The following is a 22,067-nucleotide window of genomic DNA, read 5'->3' on the forward strand; positions in this document are numbered from 1 at the left end:
ACTCGGTGAGTAAAAGGTTGGGAATGGGAGAGCTTAAATACACCAATATCACACTTCAAATGGCCGATAGATCGACGAAGACACCATTAGGGATATGGGAAGATGTCCCCGTGCGAATTGGGAAGTTTTTCATCCCGGTGGACTTTGTCATTGTTGATATGGAGGAAGATTCCAACATTCCAATCATCTTAGGAAGACCTTTCCTACACACCGTGGGTGCGGTGATTGATGTGAAACATGGAGAGCTCACTCTAGAAGTGGGAGATGAAAGCATAACTTTTAATCTTGACAAGACCATGAGAGCTCTTCGTTTACATGAGCCATGTTTCATGATTGATCATTATATAGGAAAGATGAAAGGAAGAAATCGGAACTCCAATGGAGGAAGAAAATTGAAGATGCTCCATTCAAAGAGCAAGTGAATTGTGACAAGGAGAGCTTGCAAAGCTCATCAAAATCAACCAAGGAAGAAGAGGATGGCCTCATTGGCCAAGAGAAGAAATTGGGAGAGTTGTCTCCATCTAAGCAAGAGATTTTCAATGATCAACTCAATGAAGTTTGTGGTCTTTGGGACGACGAGTTTGAAGGGATTTTTAATCCCTACATTGGGCATCCCATCGATCACGATCAACAACAAGAGCCACGGTCTATTGAGGACCTCTACCACAATAATGAACAAGCTTTTGATTACTTCTTCAAGGTGTTGAGCAACATCAACAACACCTTGAACATGCCCCCTTGACATCTCATCAAGAATGAGAGTTTGGTGGAGTCCTCCCTAAACCACCACTTGTAAATATTTCTAACTCCCTAACTTACATTTCAATTCTTGTATTGCATTTTTGTCATTTTTTTGGATTTTTATTTACTTTGATCAAAATAATTGTCATGTAAGAAAGAAGTGAGGGAGGGACTAACGATTTCAATTGATGTGTAGTGCTTTACCTTAGTGTGGGGATGGGAATTGCCTAGGCTATTCATGCCTTAGTAGTACCCCCACAATGAAGAACACAAGAGATGAAGAAGAATGGAAGAATGGTAAAGGGTAATGCATTGTGCACGGGTGGCGGGAAGAATCCGAGCGGATTCCCCAGAATCCGCCCGTCTACGAGAATCCGAGCGTCCTGCTGAGAAGACGCCCGTCCTGAGCTGAGCTGAAATTGAAAATTTCTTGACTGTTGAAGAATCCGAGCGGATTTCTGGAAAGACGCCCGTCTCATAGAATCCGTCCGTCTTGTGAAGAAGACGCCCGTCTTTGCAATTTGAAGAAAACAAAGAAATTTCTCGGGATCAAATCCGTCCGTCCTGCAAAGCAAATCCGCCCGTCCCATCACAGAAGAATCCGAGCGGATTCCCCAGAATCCGCCCGTCTTTAGGCGAGCTTCTGAAAATTTTGAAGCTGCAGAATCCGCACGGATTGGGCCTAATCCGCACGGATTGCCCCTGCGTTTTCGAAAATTTCGACTTCTTTAAATACCCTTCCACCTTCATTCCTTCATTCATTAATTCATAAACACTACCCTAAACATCAAAACCCTCATCCTCTCCATCACAAAAACAAAAACCCTCAACAAAATCCACCAAAATCAAATCAAACCATCCTTCAAACAACAAATCAATCACTCCATCTTCAATAAAAATCAAAACCAAGAACAAAATCTTCAACCTTTGAGTCGATTTTTGTTTTCATAAAGGCAAAGCCTTTCACCTTCAAATCGATTTGGGCATTCTATAAATTGAAGATTTTTGATTCTTTTCTTGGTTGGTTCATCAAATGGCAAGGACTAAGGGTGCAACAAAGGGAGCAACAAAGGCACCAAAGGCAAAGGCTCTCTCTCAAAGGCAAAAAGCTCTCCAAACAAAGAAAGCTTTGGCAATGGTGGTAGCAACACCAAACTTGGAAGTGCAACAACAACAACAACAAACTTCTATGGGAGCATCACCTTCTACTCCGGTAATCGATCAACTCTTGCATTATCCGGAGGTAACTTTTATTTCCGATACCCATAGAAAGACATTTGCCAAGTTTGCTATGAAATCAATTCAATCCACCAAATTCATATGTAAAGATGCTTTGGAGAAATTGGGTGTTCTTGAACAAACAAAAGCCTTTTTCAATGCCATGGGTTTGAAGAAATTGTTTGAAACAAAGGAATTGACATACCCTTCCCTTGTCTTGGAATTCTTAAGTTCTTTAAAAGTCACCAAAGTTGAGGATAGGGAAAATCTTGAGTTTCGTCTAGCTAACATTAGTAGACGCATTACCTTTAAGGAATTAGGTGAAATTTTGGGTCTTAGCGATGAATCGAGATATCTTAAGCATTATGGAAAGTATGACCCCGAGCCTCTTTGGGAGGCAATCTCCGGGAAGAAATTTGATGATTTTCATGCTTGTCGTGCTCTTTTGGTCCATCATCCGGGAATAAGAGTATGGCACAAAGTTGTGGGAAATACCATAATTGCTAGGAAAGACACCAATCATTTCACAAGACTTGATTTTATTCTCCTTGAATCGGCTTTGAATGTCGGAAGAATCCATACCAAGCCTTTCAATTCTTTGAGGCTATTGGTTGATAGATGGCTCCATGTTGATAGTGGGAAGAAGGGTACAACCGTTATTGTTAATGGCGGCCTAGTCACGGTCCTAGCCAAGCACTTTGATCCTAATTTCAATAAGGATAGCAAGTACAAGGCAAAGGAAGGTGGCCATCTTATTGATATGCCTATCATGATTAACAAGTTCAAGTGGGTTGCTCAAAACCCCTTTGACACCAAGTATGGATGGCTTACTAGTGAGGCTCGATCATTCACTTTACCCGCGAAGATTTGTCGTCTAAGTGTCCACCGGACCAACTATCTACTTCCCCTATCCGAAGAAGCCGAGTACATCATTCAACAACAAAAGGGTGATCATGAAACCCCCTCCTCTTCCATTGTTATACCGCCTTACCCCTTTGTGTATGAAGAGTTTAAACCGCAAGGAGTTGAAATTGGGAAAGACTATGTCACTCTTCTTATGCAAGCCATGCACAAGCAAGCTTATGAAGATCGGAAGAATGCTTATTTGGCTCAATATCCTCCCCTCCTACATTTAGCTAGGCAAGGATTCCTTGATCCATCTTGTCCTTTGCCTAGTTGGGCGGATAAAGAAGCCTTGTTTTCGGGTGCATCTAGGGACGTGGTGGAAGACAATGAGGTTGTTGGAAATGGTGAAGAAATTGATGATAATATTGAGGAAGAAGCAAGTGGAGATGGAGAAAGAGATGGTGAAGATGATGATGAACAAGATGATGGAGAAAGTGAAGAAGAAAGTGCCAAGGAAAGTGGCAATGTGACCACTTCTCATGAGGGAAGTGGTGATGATGATAGCATGATGGAGGACTAGCAAGCCTTGGAGACTCCTACACTCCCATGGTTTGTCTATATCTCTTTGCATTTTATTTCATTTTGATCATTGTTGGTTTAGTCCTAGCAACATCAAAGGACTCACACCTCGGTACCATTGAGGTGTTCTTTATTGTTCCCATTTGTAAAATCCAAAATGACAAAACTAGTTTCATGCATAGCATAGTGTGTGAATGAACTACCCCAATGCTTTGACATTAGCAATAGTGTCTTATTTGGTTTGGGGAAGTTAATGCATACACAACGGGAGGTAATCTAAATTATCCTCTCCGTCATAACAAAAACCATGCATCATGTAGTATAGCTTAGTGTAGAATTGCATTTAGTATAGAAATCATGCATCATCTTTGCATAATTTCCATCATTTTGGCCATTGAGGACAATGCCCATATTAGTGTGGGGATGGGAATTCTAACACTTAACTTTTATTCAAAAACCCATAAAAATTGAAAAATTTCAAAAATCATAAAAATTTGAAAATTGAAAAACCAAAAACAAGTTCATTTCCTTTGTATATATTGTCTTGTATATATTATGTTTGTTTTATCCTTGTTCACTTTGATTGACTACGCCACATCCGAGACATGAGGATATTGAAGACCGCATGGTATGATCTTTCCAATCTCCTTTTTCCTCTTTATGTTAATGACTATGTGGCTTTATTTTGATTGATGCGGTAAAAACAAAGTGAAATTAGGATTGCATTTAGTTTATATGGCATATTAGTTGGTAGAATCATATGCATTAGGATGTTTATATGTTAGTTGCATCATGGCATGTAGTTTGCATGTTAGAAAAATTTTGCGAAACCGTCTACTTGGGAAGCTTGACAAGTGTATATAGGCCCTAGTAGATGCTTTTTGTTCTTAAGACTTTGCTTGTTAGAATACTTGTAAAACACCCTAGGATGTGTCATGCTAGTATCCTTTGACCCATGGTTTAAGGCCAAGTCAAGAGTACCTTGTGGTGTGATAACTCCTTGGCTACCGTTTATTCCAAGGTGACCCTTGAAACCATGCATACTTCCATCATTCATCCATGTTCTACCACATTTTTGTCATCAAAGGGAATGGGCACAAAAAGAAATCAATTTGAATTCAAAGAAATGAAAAGTGAAAGAAAGTTTGCAAAAATGCATCAAATGAAAAGAGGAGCAAAAATAGACTCCTAAAGCTTCAAAAACAAGGCACCCTCGTTACTAATTGGGGTGACTTTGAAAATGTTCAAAAAGAAATGCAAAAAAGTTGTCAAGTGTTGAAATGCCAAAAATCAAAAAGAAATGGCAAAGAAAGTGTTCTCAAATGTCAAATGCCACATGAAATTGGGGGGAAAAACAAAAACAAAAGCAAACTCCCAAAATGAAACTCAAATATCTATTGATCCCTTTATCCATCGTATCCATTTTTGTGCATGGTAGAGAGGGGACGACCCTTCTTCTTGTCTAGGCAAGAGGGGGAATTCCGCGATCCTCCAGTGTTTCTAACACCATAGGGAGTCTACTCTTGACAAAAGCATTTAACGATTAAGGACAAAGGTACCCTAGCTTGACACAATTTGGAGGTGATTTATTGGTATCCTTCTAGGCTTAGTAGTTTGAAGAAATTGCATCTATGAAGGAGTGTGTACCCTTGAATTGCTTCCCTTATAGATAATTTCCGCCACTTAGATGAGGAAAGTGGCTATTCTTTTGTAGATGCATCCATTACTTGTTTTGTGTGCTTAAATGTTTGGATGTATCGCCATTTTGGCAAGCCCCACCTTGCCTTGCAAGAAGGCATCCTACCTCATGGTTGTCTTGTTGTGAGTTGAAGGGGCGGAGTGAGACCCGCTAATTGTCTCATATCGGCTATTATTATTAGGATAGGTTAGTATTGGTCCTAGTCTTTGTCACCTCTTTACTCGGGACGAGCAAAGGTTCGGTTTGGGGATATTTGATGTGACCATAATTGGCGCATATTTAGCCCCCGAATTACCATTGTTTCCATGCTTTTTAGTGCCTATTTGGGTCATTTCTTATCTTTAGTTCTTTGTTTTGCATATTCTTTGAGATTTTGATCCCTTGGTAGGAAAGGAGTAAGAATCTTGCATTTTCATGGCAAAACGAGGCTAAATTGATTGTATTCAATGACCAAGCATCAAGAAGAGACAAGACTAGAAGGCCTTTGTACATATCATAGTAGAAGAACAATGTTGAGAAAGGATCCTTGCGTCCCCAAGGAAATCCCCAAGGAATTTATGAAGAAAAGGGAAGAAAAGAAGAAGAATTGACGCCGACCAACAATCCGAACGGATTGCGGACAATCCGTCCGTCCGGCCCAAAGACAATCCGTCGGCGTCCCTCCTTGGAATCCGCTCGGATTCCCCTCAACAATCCGAGCGTCCCTCTCCGAATCCGCTCGGATTGCACCGCCCAAATCCGGCCGTCCCGACTCTAATCCGCAGATTCTCACAAAGACGGATTTCATTTTTCAAGCTACGAAAAGAGAAGCCCTTCTCTCAGAAAATACCGGGTCCTCCTTGCTCAAATTAAAAAGTGTAATTACTAGTTTAGCCCTTAGTTAACCCTAATGCATCCTCCCTAATTTTCACTATAAATACCCCATTAGGCTAATTAGAGGAGCATGTTCTTCTTATCAATAATTAGTGTAGTTAATATCAATCAAATCTCTCTTCAATATTGTAATCAAGTATTAATCAAGTTTTAATCCAAGTTTTAGTTCTTTAATCTCTCTCTTGTTCTTCCTTTATTTTGGGTAATTGAAGATTATTTGGGTTATTATTGGGAGATTGACAACCTCTCAATCTAGGATTCAAGTACTTCTATTATTCTTGCTTTATTATTGGAATCATTAGTAGGTATAATCTCTTAATCCCTTTTTAATTATTGTTAATTACTTTCATTTATTCATCATGTTTCATATTGTTGGTATGATTGACAACCTTGCTAGCATGATCAACATGATAATGAGTGAGTAGTCTCTTAGCTAGGGTTTAATGGGTGATTAGGGAAACCAACATGGGGAATGATTCATGCTTAAATCAATATGCTTTCATATCTTATTTGCTTGCTTGTTTTGATCTTAATACATGCACATGTTATATTTGATGAAATGCTAAGCCTATGAATCCTTGCATTTACTATCATCTTCTATCTTTTCAATGAGACTTGTAAGACATAACCCAACTCGAGTCTTGTTAGACCATGCATGTGTTGAGTAGGAAAGATTAAGTCGACTTGTAGGTGTTGTACAATCTAATCGATTCGGCTCCGGGACCCAAACTTTCCTAGGATTGTAAGATATAACCCAACTCAATCCATCACAACAATAATTGCTTGCTTATAATTTGAGAACATGTTTGTATGATCATATCCCATGATTCCCCTATGAACCCATGACACCCTAGTGCTTTTAATCAATTGTTTACACCCCTTTTTATTCATCTTGCTTGTTTATTTTCATTGTTATTCTAGTTTAGTAACCTTCTACATCAACCCAATTTGTGACACCCCTAGACACTACTAGTTGTAATAGAATTCTCATTTCAATACCCGTCCCTTGGGATCCGACCTTTACTTGCCTCTTTACTAATTGTAGAGTTGTTTGTGAAGTATAAATTGTGTTTTGTATCGACCATTGACCAACGACCACATATACTTAATTGTGAACACGAAATGGCCTCGATCAATCTATCCTAGTTTTCTACAAGTTTATTTAAATTCTTATGGAAAAACAAAACTACAACAAAAACTAGAAACAAATACAAATAACTAGAAAAGGATTAAATGATGGTGCATTGATCTTCTTTTCTCCTTTTCCCAAGCTTGACCGTGAGCCTCAAGCTTTATTCCGTTTTTTTATTTTTTTTTTTATTTTTTTTTTTTTGCATTCCGTGATACGGTGTTTTCCCGTAGAATTTTTCATTTGAAGCATCGTACCGTATTCACATCACAGTTGATGCATCTTATCTTGCTCCCTGAATAGTACTGCACTGACTGCTACTTCCGTGGCCGATAGGTATAGGAATAGGGGTTTTCCCTGCTCTGGTTTTGACAACAACGGTGGAGAACTAAGGTAGCTTTTCAGTTCTCTGAATGCCTTCTCGTGTTCTTCAGTCCATTCGAATTTTTAGCTCTTTCTGAGATTATCATAGAACAGCTTGCATCTGTCTGAAGATCTGGAGATGAATCTAGTTGGAGTACATCTTTTATCTGTTTTGTGTTGGCTTTTATCCCCCTTCGCGTCACCATGTATCCCAAGAACTTTCCTGTGACACCCCAAAGGTACATTTGGACGGGTTTAACTTCATCTTGTATTCCCTTAGGGTGCCAAAGGTATCTGCCAGATACTCCATATGCTTATCAGCTTTGTCTGACTTTACCACCATATCATCGATGTATACCTCCATCGTCTTCCCTATTTGCTCTTTAAACATTCTATTTAGCAACCTTTGGTAGGTTGATCCTGCGTTCTTTTACCCAAAGGGTATTACATTGTAGCGGTATATCCCTATTTCTGACATGAAGGTTGTCTTTTCTTAATCTCCTGGATCCATTTTAATTTGATTGTAACCACTCCAGACGTCCAGGAATGTTAGCATCTCATGTCTTGTTGTAGTATCAACCATGACATCAATATGTGGTAGTGGGAAAGGATCTTTTGGGCACGCCTTGTTCAAATCTATAAAGTCCACGCATACTCTCCATTTTCCGTTCTTCTTAGGCACCACCACCACATTTGACAGCCACTCTAGGCAGTTAACTTCTCTTATCTTACTTGCTGCCAGCAGGTTGTCTACCTCTTGATTTATAATCTGGTTCCTTTCAACTGCAAACTTCCTTTGCCTTTGCTGTATTAGGCTGCATCTTGGGTCCACACTTAATTTATGTGTTATGATAGATGGATCTATCCTTACCATGTCATCGTGGGACCAAGCAAAGTAATCCACGTTGGTTTTGAGAAACCTAACTTGCCGATGTGTGAGATCACCTGTACACTCTGCTCATATTAGCACTGTTCGTTCTGGATGCAGCTCCTCCAAGTTTCTAATTCTTTTTCTGGCGGTTCGATATAGTTGGCCTGGATGCACTGGCTCTGTGATTGCTATGCTGGGGGGTTGACTGTGCACTTTAGTGCTTTCTTACTACATCCTTTGGCTTCCTCTTGGTCTCCACGTATTCTTCCACTCCCCAGGTTGTGGGGAACTTCACGCGATGGTGGTATGTTGAGGGGACTGCTTTTATTAGCTGTAGCCATGGCCTGCCAAGAATGACGTTGTATGTTATTGCACAATCAATGACTAGGTACTTTACTTGCTTATTGACTCCTTCTGTATTGGTTGGGATCACGATCTCTCCAAGTGAATGAGCTATTTCCCCACTGAATCCCACCAGTAGAATAGTCTTCTACTGAAGGTCATTCTCGCTGAATCCCATGCCTCTTATAGTTTCCAGCATGACTATGTTGACTGAACTTCCAGTATCGACCAGAACTTTCTTCACTGTGCAGTTTGCCATGGAGAGTGTTATGATCAGCGCGTCATGGTGTTCCTGGTTATCATGAATGTCCACCTCGTCAAAGGTAACAGCTGGAAGATTGCTATGGGTGACCCTGCAAGAGGACTTTAGCCCGTTACCCTTGGCTTCAGTGACGTATCTCTTTAGAGCTGAATATGTCAAACCACTCAGGTCTGAGCCGCATGTTACACGTTTATTATCTTCATGCAGGTAGGTGGTGCAGAAGGTTGACTCTGACTCATGGAGCCCACCTTATCCTGCTGTCTGCGCCCATATGGTACTAGGTGGCTCAAGTTTCCCGGATTATATTGGCGTCTGACTTCTCTTCGTAGAGTGTAGCAGCCTTCTGTGGTATGTCCAATGTCATCATGGGACTCACACTTATTCTTGTTATCCTTCCTCCATGCATGTCCTTGTACTGGTGGTCTGGGCCACTTCACTCTGTCTCCTAATTCCCTTAACCCTCGCAAGAGTTCTGCCATCCCTATCGTTAATCCATACTCACTCAACTTAGGAAGTGATTGAGTCTCTTCCCTGTCTTCAACTTTACTCATTATCCTGTTGTAGGGCTTGGGTCTTTCTTCCTTCTTTTCTGGTGCAGATTTCTTGCTTGTCCTTTCCACACCTGGTAGACTTCTTCTAGCTAACACATCTTCTTTCAACCTCATTGATGTTGTTGCCTTGGCTTGAACATCTTCAATGGTTCGGCAGGGGTGCCTGGTCAACTCCTTGTACAGGTCTGAGTCCTGATGGAGTCTATGTCTGAATGCTTCTATTTCTGTTGGCATGTCACATCCCTATATCTCCACTTTTTTTTTGTTGAATCTGGTGATAAAATCTATGATCTTCTCATCGAACCCTTAAACTACCCTGTACAGGTCACCGGTATTCTTCTTAGGTTTCCTGCTACTGGCAAACTGTTGAGGGAATGTGTTTACCAAGTCATCAAAGGTTGTTATTCACGTGTTTGGCAGACCAATGAACCATTGCAGGGCTGCTCTAGACAACGGTTATCCAAATCCTTTACACATGCAGGCTTCTTTCATCCTAGTTGTTGTTATTACCATCATCTTTTGCTTATACTAGCTAACGTGGTCAAAGGGGTCTGCTGTACCGTTGTAAAGTGTCATTGTGGGGGTACTGAATCCCATTGGCACGTTAACCAGTGATATGGCGTCTATGAATGGAGAATCTGCATAACTATCAGGGGTTGCCTTCTTCAAAGGACTGACATCCCTGGGATCCTGCTTAGCATGTCCTTGATTTCCAGATAATGCTTGTCCCTGATGTTCTCATAGGCAGCACGGGGATTGTAGGCAGGTTGTTGATGGTTCTAGATACTTCCCCTGGCGAAGTTGTAACGAGGCTTTGATGCTCGGTGGTCGGGGGTCACCGTCAATAAGGATCTTGGGTGCCAGTCTGTTACCTGTCGATCGACAAATCCTGCACCAGGTGTAATACCCGCCCTGTTAGGGACCCGTTAACCGACCTTTTGACCAAAGGAGAGCCTTAGCAAAGGATACGGGATAGAGTAATTGACCAACGTAGCCAGGGTTACTTGACCAAGTAGTTAACATACTCGACGAGTAGGGCATACTCGGCCGAGTACCTCGTCATTCAGCGCGTTATTATAAAACACGGAGTCTTAAACGTAATTCATTTTTCGACGATTTCCTTCTCTTTCTAAACCTAATCTCTTTGTCCCTATCCTGTTATCTCATCTTATACTTCTTATATGGTCTTGAACTTTAATCCGGAAAGGGTGATAGCCTAGACATGGAGTCACCGAGTTGAGTTGTCGCCGTCGCCGGCATCGGTCTGAGTCTCAAGGTGAGTTTTTGATTTGATGTTATCTTTCTGTAAATCTTGTATAGTTTAGTGATAGGTCATGATTGCTACTTGTAGGATTCATCATGAGTCTTGCTTGGCTTGTTTGATGGACGCACTTTCATGGAATAGCGAAAAGGTAGGGTTTCCCTACTCAGTTGCCTGTTTAATTGATTTAAGACGATGTTGATCAATGTACTGGCATGATTAGTATTGTTATTGAAATAGTCTTTTGATACGTGTCAATTATATGATGTTTTACACCCTATTTTACACGCATTTCAGAGCTCATTTATGTGGTTTAAGGCTACTATTTGCCCCATTTTGTCTACTTTCGTATTTTTATGTAATATTGCAGATTTATGCGGAAATGAGTAGATATTGAGCCAAATCCGTCTCCGAGTATCTTGCATTGCATTTGACATGAAGTATTTGCTCAAGGAACGAGCTTGGTGCGCATTTCGAGGCCCGGAAGACAAATCCACGAGAATTTAGAAGTCAAATATCGCTACCCGATCGATCGACGCTGCCCATAGTCGATCGACCAACCCCTGAGTTCCAAAGAGCCACTTTGTTCGGAAGAGCGATCGATCGATCGCTTTGCTTGGTCGATCGACCCAGACGCTCTTTCAGACGTAAATTTAAAGATCGAGAAGTTTGAAGCCCATGGTATTAGGTTTTAGGAAATAAGAACTACGTGGTATTCCTATATAACGTAGCTTTAGTTTCAGCATAAGGAGCCCCCTTTTATCAAGGTTTCATTCAGTTTTATTGAGGTATTAGAATATCAAATAATTAGGGTTTTCAATATTGTTTCATATTCAATACAGTTCACTTTCGCGTTCGGCTTTGTTCTTTTCCTTCGCAATTCCACACGGTACTCTCCTGATTTTATTCAATTGTTTTGCTTTCATTCATAGATTTAGAATTGCTAGATCAGTTTCCCAAAGCCGAATTATCACCTTATGTTAATCGTTTACTTAGCCGTTTTAATCATGAATTCTGTAGTTTTATTAGTCAATTTTATTGTTGTCATTATTCCCAGTATGAGTAGCTAAATAGCTTGTGCTAGGATGTAGGGGAACTGTAGATTAGGCGGCAATAGAATAGGGAACCCTGAATCGCGCCACGGTCGATCGACCGCCTACCTTGGTCGATCGACTGGCCTCGTGAGATATGCTTCGTTTTAATTAATTTAATTTTTATATTTGATGAATCGAGTGCACGCGACTAGTTCAATGTTTAGGATTTGACCGACCCAGTAAAGATCGAAAGATAGGGAAGGGAGATAGCCTACCTAATTAAGACGACTAGATTAACGAGATCGGAAGATAAGTTAGTTTAGCCTTTTAGTCACTTTTCAGGACGAAAGTTAGTATTAGTGATATTAGGGACCTGTAGCGAGATCGAAAGATGCTACTTGTGAGAGTGGACCGAGAGGACCTCTTATTTTCCCGTCTCACATGTTTGACTTAGACCTACCTAGTATGCTGTCGCCGAAACTATAGTGAACCGACCATCTTAGCACCCTTTTAATTCTTGATTTCATCTACTGTTTAGTTTATTTTACTTTTATTGCCTTAGCTATAGATCACTCAAATCAATCAACCCCACATACTGTTACCATAGACTGAAATTAGACTACTAATAATTACATCTGCCTCTCTGTGGTTCGACCCTGCTACCGCTATCTATAGTTGTAGTTAGGAATTATAAATTTTATTTTTGGTACTCACAACGACGGGTATCATCTTTCTTGGATGTTTGGATTGGTTATTGTTTGTCTATGGTTCGCGAGGTACGCCCTCGGCTGATTGGAGTCATCATCGGGAATGGCTTCACTCCCTTGATTCGCCCCTTGTGGTCCCGTCATAGGGGGGTTGTGCACATTAACGGACATGGTTTATTCGCTCATTGTGATGTGCGGGGTTTGGTTGGGAAAGGTTGTGGTCCCCCACTAGCGGTGTGGGTCTCCTATTGCGATGGGAACCCGGCAGGACTACACACTTCGGTGTGTAGTCGGTTACTAGTACTGGTGGAGTTTGGAGGAATGTGTATTGCGTGACTTGGATGTTGTCTTGTTATTTTCCTTACTTGGTTATATAGGTGACTGACCCCGTTTATGTTTTATAAAACTGTGGTGATCCTTTTGGGGATGGTGCGCAGTTGGTTTAACAGGTGTTGATTGATATGTTGCTTGCGGGACACAGAAGAAAATCGAGTCATCACGTTCTTAAGTAAGTTGCCGCTGTCACTCATGTTTAATAGTCTTTCACTTGTTAGAGTTGTAATCCTTGTCACGTTGGTTTAATCTGTAAGGGACACTTAATAAATATTCTGTTATTGTTTATTTGATATACTTACCTCGGGCAACCGAGATGGTAACGCCCTTACTTACTGGGGAAAGTCTTGTTAAGGCTCCTTAGTAAGTGAGGCTGTTACACCAAGTGTCTGGTCAGTAACAACAAAATTACTAGTTGGGACAATACCTGCCCTAGGCTCTATACTGCTTGTTGCCGACAAGCTATCAGGCGACAGATACCCTAAACCGCGTAGAATTATTCCTCCTTCCGGTGGTGTCTCTATAAGATCTAGCCTGGTAACCAGCTCTGCGGGGAATGGTCGTGCTTGTTCCCAACTGCCTGACGCCTCATCGGGACGGCTTGCTGCTGGGATCTAGCTCCTGATTGCCACCGGGTTTGGATTAGCTCTTTGCTATCGCATGGCATCTATCTGTGCCCAGCGTGTCCGGTTATCCTCTCATGCATGTGCCTTCGCCTTTGTGCTCTCCTCCCACATGCTATAAATCGTCTTTTGCAGATTATCCATCCTGTTGATTATAATTTGGGTTTGACTGGGTGGGGGGGGAATCTAGTGCCTGACGTGACTCGTCAAGCGAGTATCTTCCTTCTGCTGAACATGCCCTGTCTGTAACACCCTCATTTACCAAAGAGCATTACCAAGGCCTACCTTAGCAAATGGAAGCATTACCATCTCAGTTGCCCGATATAGTTTATATCAAATAGACAATAAAAGAACAACTTAGGTAACTTTATTAACTTCTTTATAAGATATTGATTACAACTCAAAACAAAACCAACTATCTAATAGCGGAACGAAACAAACAAATCCGACTAACTATCATCTGACTAAGTGAACTCAACGATGACTCGCTCCCTCGCAGGATCCCAGCCAAAGCTCAGCAATCATCGCACCTGATAAGACTACCTGCTCACCATTCGCCGGCAATATCGAATAGATCACCGCAGACACATATAATAAGAAGAACAACCAAACAAACGCTCAGTAACACCACACAACAACATAGCAACGCAATATATAATACAAGGAACACTCAAAACAACCACCACCAACTCCATCACCCTATACTCCATAGTAACCAATGGCTCTCATCGCAACGAGTAGCCGGGTTCCCATCGCAACAGGTAACCCACCCCAGCCGAGGCCAAACCGCAGCGTGGACATAAAATCTCCGCTCATCGCAACAAGCGAACCCGTCATTAATGTGAAAATCCCCCTTGCGACGGAAGTCACAAGGGGCGAACAAGGGGGTGAAACCATCTCTCCACACGGCTCACAATATCCATCTCATCACCTCCAACATCCACAATCACAATAATCACATAGACACAATTCATCTCACAATCAATCAACAACTGTACTGAGTAGGGAAACCCTACCTTTTCGCAAAGCTTTGCACCATAATAGAGGAATTCCAAGAAAAGAAACCAAGCAATCAAAACCAATTCTCCATAAATCCATCACCTACAAGTAATAATGCATATACCATTACTAACTATTCTAATTAACTAACAGAGAAACCCTAATTATTGATTTTCCCCAATTAACCCAAACTAGGGTTAAGACTAATAAAAAAATGCAATAAAGATAAAGGCTAGTACTTCCAATCTGATTGATACAAGAACTACAGAATCTCATGACCAAAACGCTAGATCCTTGCTTGGTTGATGATTATAGTGATTAGGGAGAGCTTAGAGAAATGTTTTAGGGTTAGAAATGATTAACAAAAACTGATTATGTGATTATATAACTCCCAAATCATTCTAATCAAACTGCGCAAAACACGACCCCGGACCGGGCACTCAGCCGAGTACCAGAGGAATTCGATCGAGTACGGTCTACTCGACCGAGTGTCTCACCAACTTGGTCGAGTGACACCTAGGCAGAAGCCTGACAGAAACACACTAGCCACTACTCGGTTGAGTGCAGCCCACTTGACCGAGTACCCAAGGTCCAGAAAAGCAAGGTATCATAGTCTTCCCTCCTTATAAATGAACTTCGTCCTCGAAGTTTGCATCAGCCTCTACGCAACCTAAACGCTCTCCCTCCCCTCCAAACACCAACTCAAACAACAACACCTACCTGGAACAACAATGCCTACTTACTTCAACCACATATCCCACAATATTGCATCAACCACAGTACTTACCGAATTCCCACCCTTAACAATGTCCTACTAACATACCACTCACTAACAAATCCAATATCAACATCATCCACCAATCAAGAACGACCACCAAAATGAAATGTTACATTCTATCACCCTTAAAATGAACTTCGTCCTCGAAGTTTTCTCACACTCATAACTGTCACTACCCAAAACTGTCACACAATCGCAATCATACACACCTACAACCTTCACAACCATTACTTTTAACGATATCAAACCGCAAGTCTATCCTTGATTCTCTAATGGAGCATCAAAACCTCAAAATATACCACAAAATGTAGAACTATCAACGCATTGTAGCATCCTACTCCTCTTAAGATAAATGTTACATCCTTGTAACTAAACCAGTACTAGATCCTTAGGAATTCCCTTCCACTATTGCCATCTTGTGACATTGATACTCGGTATCGTCTTAACATCAACATTGATATCTACTCCTATATCCCAAAACCCTAACAATTTTCATGCCTCTAATCATCCTGCTCACCACCTCGGATTACTACCAAATCCTCTACATCATCCACTAATTTACTCTTTAATACTTCCACACAGTAACACTCTCCATGATTCACGCACTTATCTCAACCACATATCACATGACCAAAAATTCTTACGTACTAAAGAAATCCTCAAAAGTTCCCTTTAATCGTTAATAAACTCGTTCATACATGAACATTGTACTCACCCCCACACTGCATCATCCTGCGCCAACAAAAGATTATGAACTACTTACATCCTCTAGCTCAATAAGACACATACACCGCTAATTATTTGCCACGACTATGTCAACAAATGATTCATTTAACTCAATTCCCTAAAGTACTTTAACAACTACGCCTCATTAACGAAATGTCTATGAAAAGAAGACAACAAAACAACCACTGCTGAAACTTTTATCCTCTATATACTATGTTCTCTCGCTCATAAGTCGAAAACTAGAGAAAATACGGTATTAAAGACACGATACCAATACGTATGCCAATAATAGAATAAACATAATTTTTCGAAACTTGTTTCTCAACCATTCTGTCTCCTCCACCACAACCGATCATGGCATCACAACACCGTCACCTACAGCTGCACCGCAGCGTGAAGGTACCCGTATTGCAACACGGAGTACCGTGCCCGGATCATAACCCGGAACGCAACAACCACATCAGTAATCATTTCAATTATACACACACATAAACATTGTTTCAGTACAACTTCCCTGACAATAAGTAACAAAAACCTCACAACTCATTCCAACCATCGTTGTCCTTCCTTAATATTGCCTGACTAGATCATAATACAGAACATTGATATTACACACAACGATGAGATCTCATATCACAATCCCCGGGGTCGAAGTCCCACATAATCACTTACAGACAACATAATTGAGCACTCAAATTACTCAAATAACAAGATTAAACTTACATTCATTACATATCACATTCAGTAATTCACGTAATTTCCACCGACAGACAGAAGTGACCATGTAACTAATACCCAACTACTAACAAACGCCTTTTATTACAACATCTTATGTGCTCTCGCAATCATGAATTCCAATCCAGCATCCATAACATCAACCTCTTTAGAACAACCAACTTTTCTATTTAACAACATTACCCCTAACCACTAGTGGCAAAACCACGAAGCAACCATCATTCATGTCACTACTCTCTTAGCTTACAAGCACCCCTAAATATAACAGTCTCTTTTCCTACTTTAAGTTACCACCCCAAATAACGAAATCCATTATACTCCTCAACAAAATTACCTCATTATCCATACCAATTCTGTCCTTACTCATTCCACCACCTAACTTACCATCAAAGTCTCACGCAATGCAATTACTATATCAATTCTCATCCCTTTAGTTCTTCAAAACACATGACTAACAGGTCATCTCACGTATCTTATATATATATCATTTAACTCACATCCTAATTATAGTACTCTACGCCATCATGATTCGTTATATTCATGTCCCATAATTCCTGTCAACCTTCACTCAACTTACTTCCACCCTTATGTTCCCATTACACTCGACAACTCCGATTAAATACTCAGGCCTTTACTTCTACCACCTAGTTCTTCAGTACTATCGTTATCTTCTCATTGCTTCAAAACTCCAATCCCATTCATTCGTATCAATAACTTCTTATTCACTCTTATTGATAATGTCTCTAAACATGCTACTCACTCTCAGTCACCACCAATAAGTCCAAACACTCAATGATTACTCTTTAGTTACTTACACTCTTCCTTAACATCTCCCAAAACCAAAATTCACTTCATATTGTTACCTTCTTAAAGAATCACATCCAGATTGCCAAACTCAACGACTATATACCAATCCACATTGCGGCATAAATCGATCTAAGCTCGCTAGACATCATCCCTTCCATACTACTATAACATCTCTCATCACATCTATCCTTAGCCAACATAAGTGCTCTTATTCCCTTCCATCAATTCATGCAAATCCCAAATTGCATCGACCCATATATCTAATCAATCCTTTACTCTTACATTCCTCAAACTCATATTACCACTTGACCACATATGCTTATCATTGTATTCCTCAAGCTCGCACACACCATACCTCACAAAACACACTCCTTGACCCAAATAAACTCATCAACTTCTCTTCTATCCGCTACACTCATATAATGCTCACCAACCATGATAATCGCAATATGATACTCCCCACATTATAAGATCCGGCTATCTAATGCAATAAAACCAATACATATGTAAAACAATGCATAAAGAAGCAAAAGAACATCTTTGAAATAAATATGACATGGAAGGGGTCAAAATATAAACATACGACCATAACAGGGGTTACTAGGTCGAGTGCTCAGTCTACTCGACCGAGTATGAGAGATCAGAAGCACGTAAAGCAGGTATTAGGGTTACTCTGTAGAGTAAAAAGGTTCACTCGATCGAGTACGGGGTACTCGGTCGAGTACAAAGGTCCACTCGGTCATGTACATGGTACTCGGTTGAGTAAAAAGGTCCACTCGGTCGAATGCCCTACACAGTTCTCAACAATGTCCAGTTTTCGTAAAACGGAAATATCTCACTCGTTTCTTGGTCATTTTGGGCATGTGACCTACCGTTAGAATCTTAAGAGAACAAGCTATCACCTCCAATTAGAATCACATCAATATCATTCCTAGAACTCGAAATGAGATAGTTTTAAGACAACCCTTCCATAATCGGACTTCATACAAATAAAATTTCCTTAACAAAACAACTTAAACATTAACAATGCAAATAATAGCAACTCAACACTCTTAAAACTTGTACCCAAGGTGAACCTTTATCATACGAACATATTAATTAAGCGCAACATGCCACCCTATATCCACTTTATATCCTTCACTCCATTTCCATATACTCCACACCATGATACCTAACCTTTTTGTAGCATACACACATTCACTCTATACTTACATACAAACACACATATTCACAACGATCCCCTTGACATACCCCGTAGTTACCGGCTCGAGGTTGTGAGGGAAATTTTGCGGTTTTAGGACGTTTCCCAAACCTTTGTGGCAGCTCCAAACAACTCCTGCCCGGATTCATTTTATTTAGACTCCCTATGTTCATTTTGTTCATTGGTTTTAGGTTCCAAAATCGTCGCTCTGATACCACTTTGTAACACCCTTATTTACCAAAGAACCTTACCAAGGTCTACCTTAGCAAATGGAAGCATTACCATCTCAGTTGCCCGAGATAGTTTATATCAAATAGACAATAAAAGAACAACTTAGATAACTTTATTAACCTCTTTATAAGATACTGGTTACAACTCAAAACAAAACCAACTATCTAATAGCGGAAGGAAACAAACTAATCCAACTAACTGACATCTAACTAAGTGAACTCAACGGTGACTCACTCCCTCGTAGGATCCCAGCCAAAGCTCAGCAATAATCACACTTGATAAGACTACCTGCTCACCATTCGCCGGCAATATCGAATGGATCACTGCAGACACAGACAAATAAGAAGAACAACCAAACAAACACTACACAAGTCAGTAATAGTACAAAACAACATAGCAACACAATATATAATACAAGGAACAGTCCAAACAACCACCACCACCAACTCCATCACCCTATACTCCATAGTAACCAATGGCTCTCATCGCAACGAGCGAACCCGAGTCATTATTGTGCACATCCCCCTTGCGATGGAGGTCACAAGGGGCGAACAAGGGGGTGAAACCCTACCTTTTCGCAAAGCTGTACACCACAATAGAGGAATTCCAAGAAAAGAAACCAAGCAATCAAAACCAATTCTCCATAAATCCATCACCTACAACTGCTACAAGTAATAAATGCATATACCATTACTAACTATTCTAATTAACTAACACAGAAACCCTAATTATTGATTTCCCCCAATTAACCCAAACTAGGGTTAAGACTAATAAAAAATTGCAATAAAGATAAAGGCTAGTACTTACAATCTGATTGACGCAAGAACTACGGAATCCGATGACCAAAACATTATATCCTTGCTTAGTTATTGATTATAGTGATTAGGGAGAGCTTAGAGAAATGTTTTAGGGTTAGAAATGATTAACGAAAACTGATTATGTGATTATATAACTACCAAATCATTCTAATCAAACCGCGCAAAACACGTCCGCGGACCGGGCACTCGACCGAGTACGCTCTACTCGACCGAGTGTCTCACCAACTCGGTCTAGTGACACCTAGGTAGAAGCCTGACAGAAACACACTAGCCACTACTCGGTCGAGTACAGCCCACTCGGCCGAGTACCCAAGGTTCAGAAACGCGTAGTATTACAGTGTTTCCTTTTCAGTTCTTGGTCGGACTTCCATCTCTATGGACACTTTTGGATGACTGGCCTTAGGTGGAACATTAGCTTTTGGCGTAGGCCATGATGATGAGGCTTACACTCCTGTTACTGGTGGTGAACCTGATGGCATCTGTGGTGATTGGCTTCCCTCAGATCTTGGTGTGATGTTTTGCTCATTTCCCTACATGGTGTTTCTTTGCTTTTGAAACGACTAACGATGATGACCACTATGCCCCACGGTGGGCGCTAAACAGTTTTGGTATTTTTTACCTAATACGTCAATTTAGGGTCAAAGTAGTCGTATGTGTTAATTGAACGATTTTGATTGAGTTTGTATGATTAGGGTGCGAATAAGTAAATACTTAAACAAGAGATTGACACGAGATATTTGGTGACGCGGAAAACCCAATGTGGGAAACAACCGCTGGAAGGAGACGGAATCCTTCCACGATGTTCACTAGCAAATATAAATTGTATGTCACGAGTACAAGGGGAGAAGACGACTAAATTTCTAGTAAACCGAGCGTGGGGTTGCGTGTGTATGAATAATTGCCCCTTTTCCTCCTTTTTTCACCTTATATAGGGCTAAATCCTAGTTAGGTATTGTTTGCTTTCTCTTCAAGACAGTCGTGGTATTCTTGATGGGCTTTTACTCTGCTTCCCTTGATCTGCTACCCGTGACCCATAACCCGCTTCTCCTCTCTTCATCAATTCAACTGATGTAGTGCGCTAACTGGCCCAATCTCCTCTACCGGCCTAATATGCGAAATAGGGCCCAAACGGCAGCTTTAAGAGATTACAATGTACCCAACCGGGATGACTCCTCTTCTCCAATCAATTTTGGTACCTTGGCTCCAAATAATTTCAAGATTCATCCCGCCCAATTCGGATTGATTAAGAGGGATAGTTTCTATAGAACGAGGATGCTTATGCACATCTTTGCAAATTCAAGAGTAAAGTTGCCATGATGAAAAGAAAAGAAGTCTCCGAAGACACTCTAAGACTCATGTTGTTCCCGTTTACTTTAAAAGACAAGGCGGATAGATGGTTATATGTCCACGCACTAAATACATTCACTACTTGGGATGCTTTAGCAAAGGCATTTTTGTCAAATATTACCCTTCTTCAAAAATGGTCATGCTCTAAAATGAGATTACAACTTTCCAACAAGAAGACGAGGAATCTCTTAGGGAGGCATGGGACCGTTTCAAGATTTGATCGCTAGATGCCCCCCACCATGGTATTCCGGCATGGTATGTGACTCAAACATTCTGTTAAACGTTGTTGACACGGACCAAGGTAATGGTAAACGCATCGGCGGGAGGAGGCTTTGACCACCTTGGGGATGTCAATGGTTCGGCTCTCATAAAGAAGATGGTGGAATCCGAGTTAAACTATGGGTCTAGAGGGAATATGTTGAAAAGGAATAGTCGGTATCCTTCGGAAATCATCTCTCCCTCTAATGTGGAGACAAATGCAAAAATTGATCTACTGACCAAGAAGCTTGAGGAGATGGCTAGGAAGCAAGTGCATCAAGCAATTTCTTCACATGGGCCACGGTAAAGAATGTGCAAGCTCCCATTTGTGAATATTGTGGAGTAATGGGGCATACATATGATATTTGTGCCAATAATTTTTACAATAACATGAGTGGTGAAGATGAGGTTCAAGATGTTAATGCCTTTCAAGCCTACAACAACCCCACTAGACCTTCAAGGGCCCCATTCAAAAACAATCAAAACATCTACAACCCGAATTACCATTACTATCATCGCGGTTTGAAGAATCATCCCAACCTTAGCTATAGAAGCACCAACGTCCAAAATCCACCACCACAACCCCAACCACAAAACATGAATCCCCTGGGGTACGGTCAACAAGGGGTGGTGGATTTAAGTCATTTAACCCAAGAAACAAATATGGGAATAACCAAGGGTATCAAGATTCCGGGTACAACCAATGGGAATCAACAATGGAATCAAGGGATCAAG

The 22,067-nt window shown here is 40.8% G+C and overlaps 1 non-coding gene across 1 annotated transcript; it reads right to left on the reverse strand.

Moving 5' to 3' along the window:
- Positions 1-21,213: 21,213 nt before the first annotated feature.
- On the reverse strand, positions 21,214-21,320 carry LOC141624904 (small nucleolar RNA R71). The gene has a single exon (XR_012534706.1). It is a non-coding gene; the product is annotated as a small nucleolar RNA R71 (small nucleolar RNA).
- Positions 21,321-22,067: the final 747 nt, after the last annotated feature.

Source organism: Silene latifolia, chromosome X, assembly GCF_048544455.1.
Source record: "Silene latifolia isolate original U9 population chromosome X, ASM4854445v1, whole genome shotgun sequence".
Taxonomy (NCBI): Eukaryota; Viridiplantae; Streptophyta; class Magnoliopsida; order Caryophyllales; family Caryophyllaceae; genus Silene; species Silene latifolia.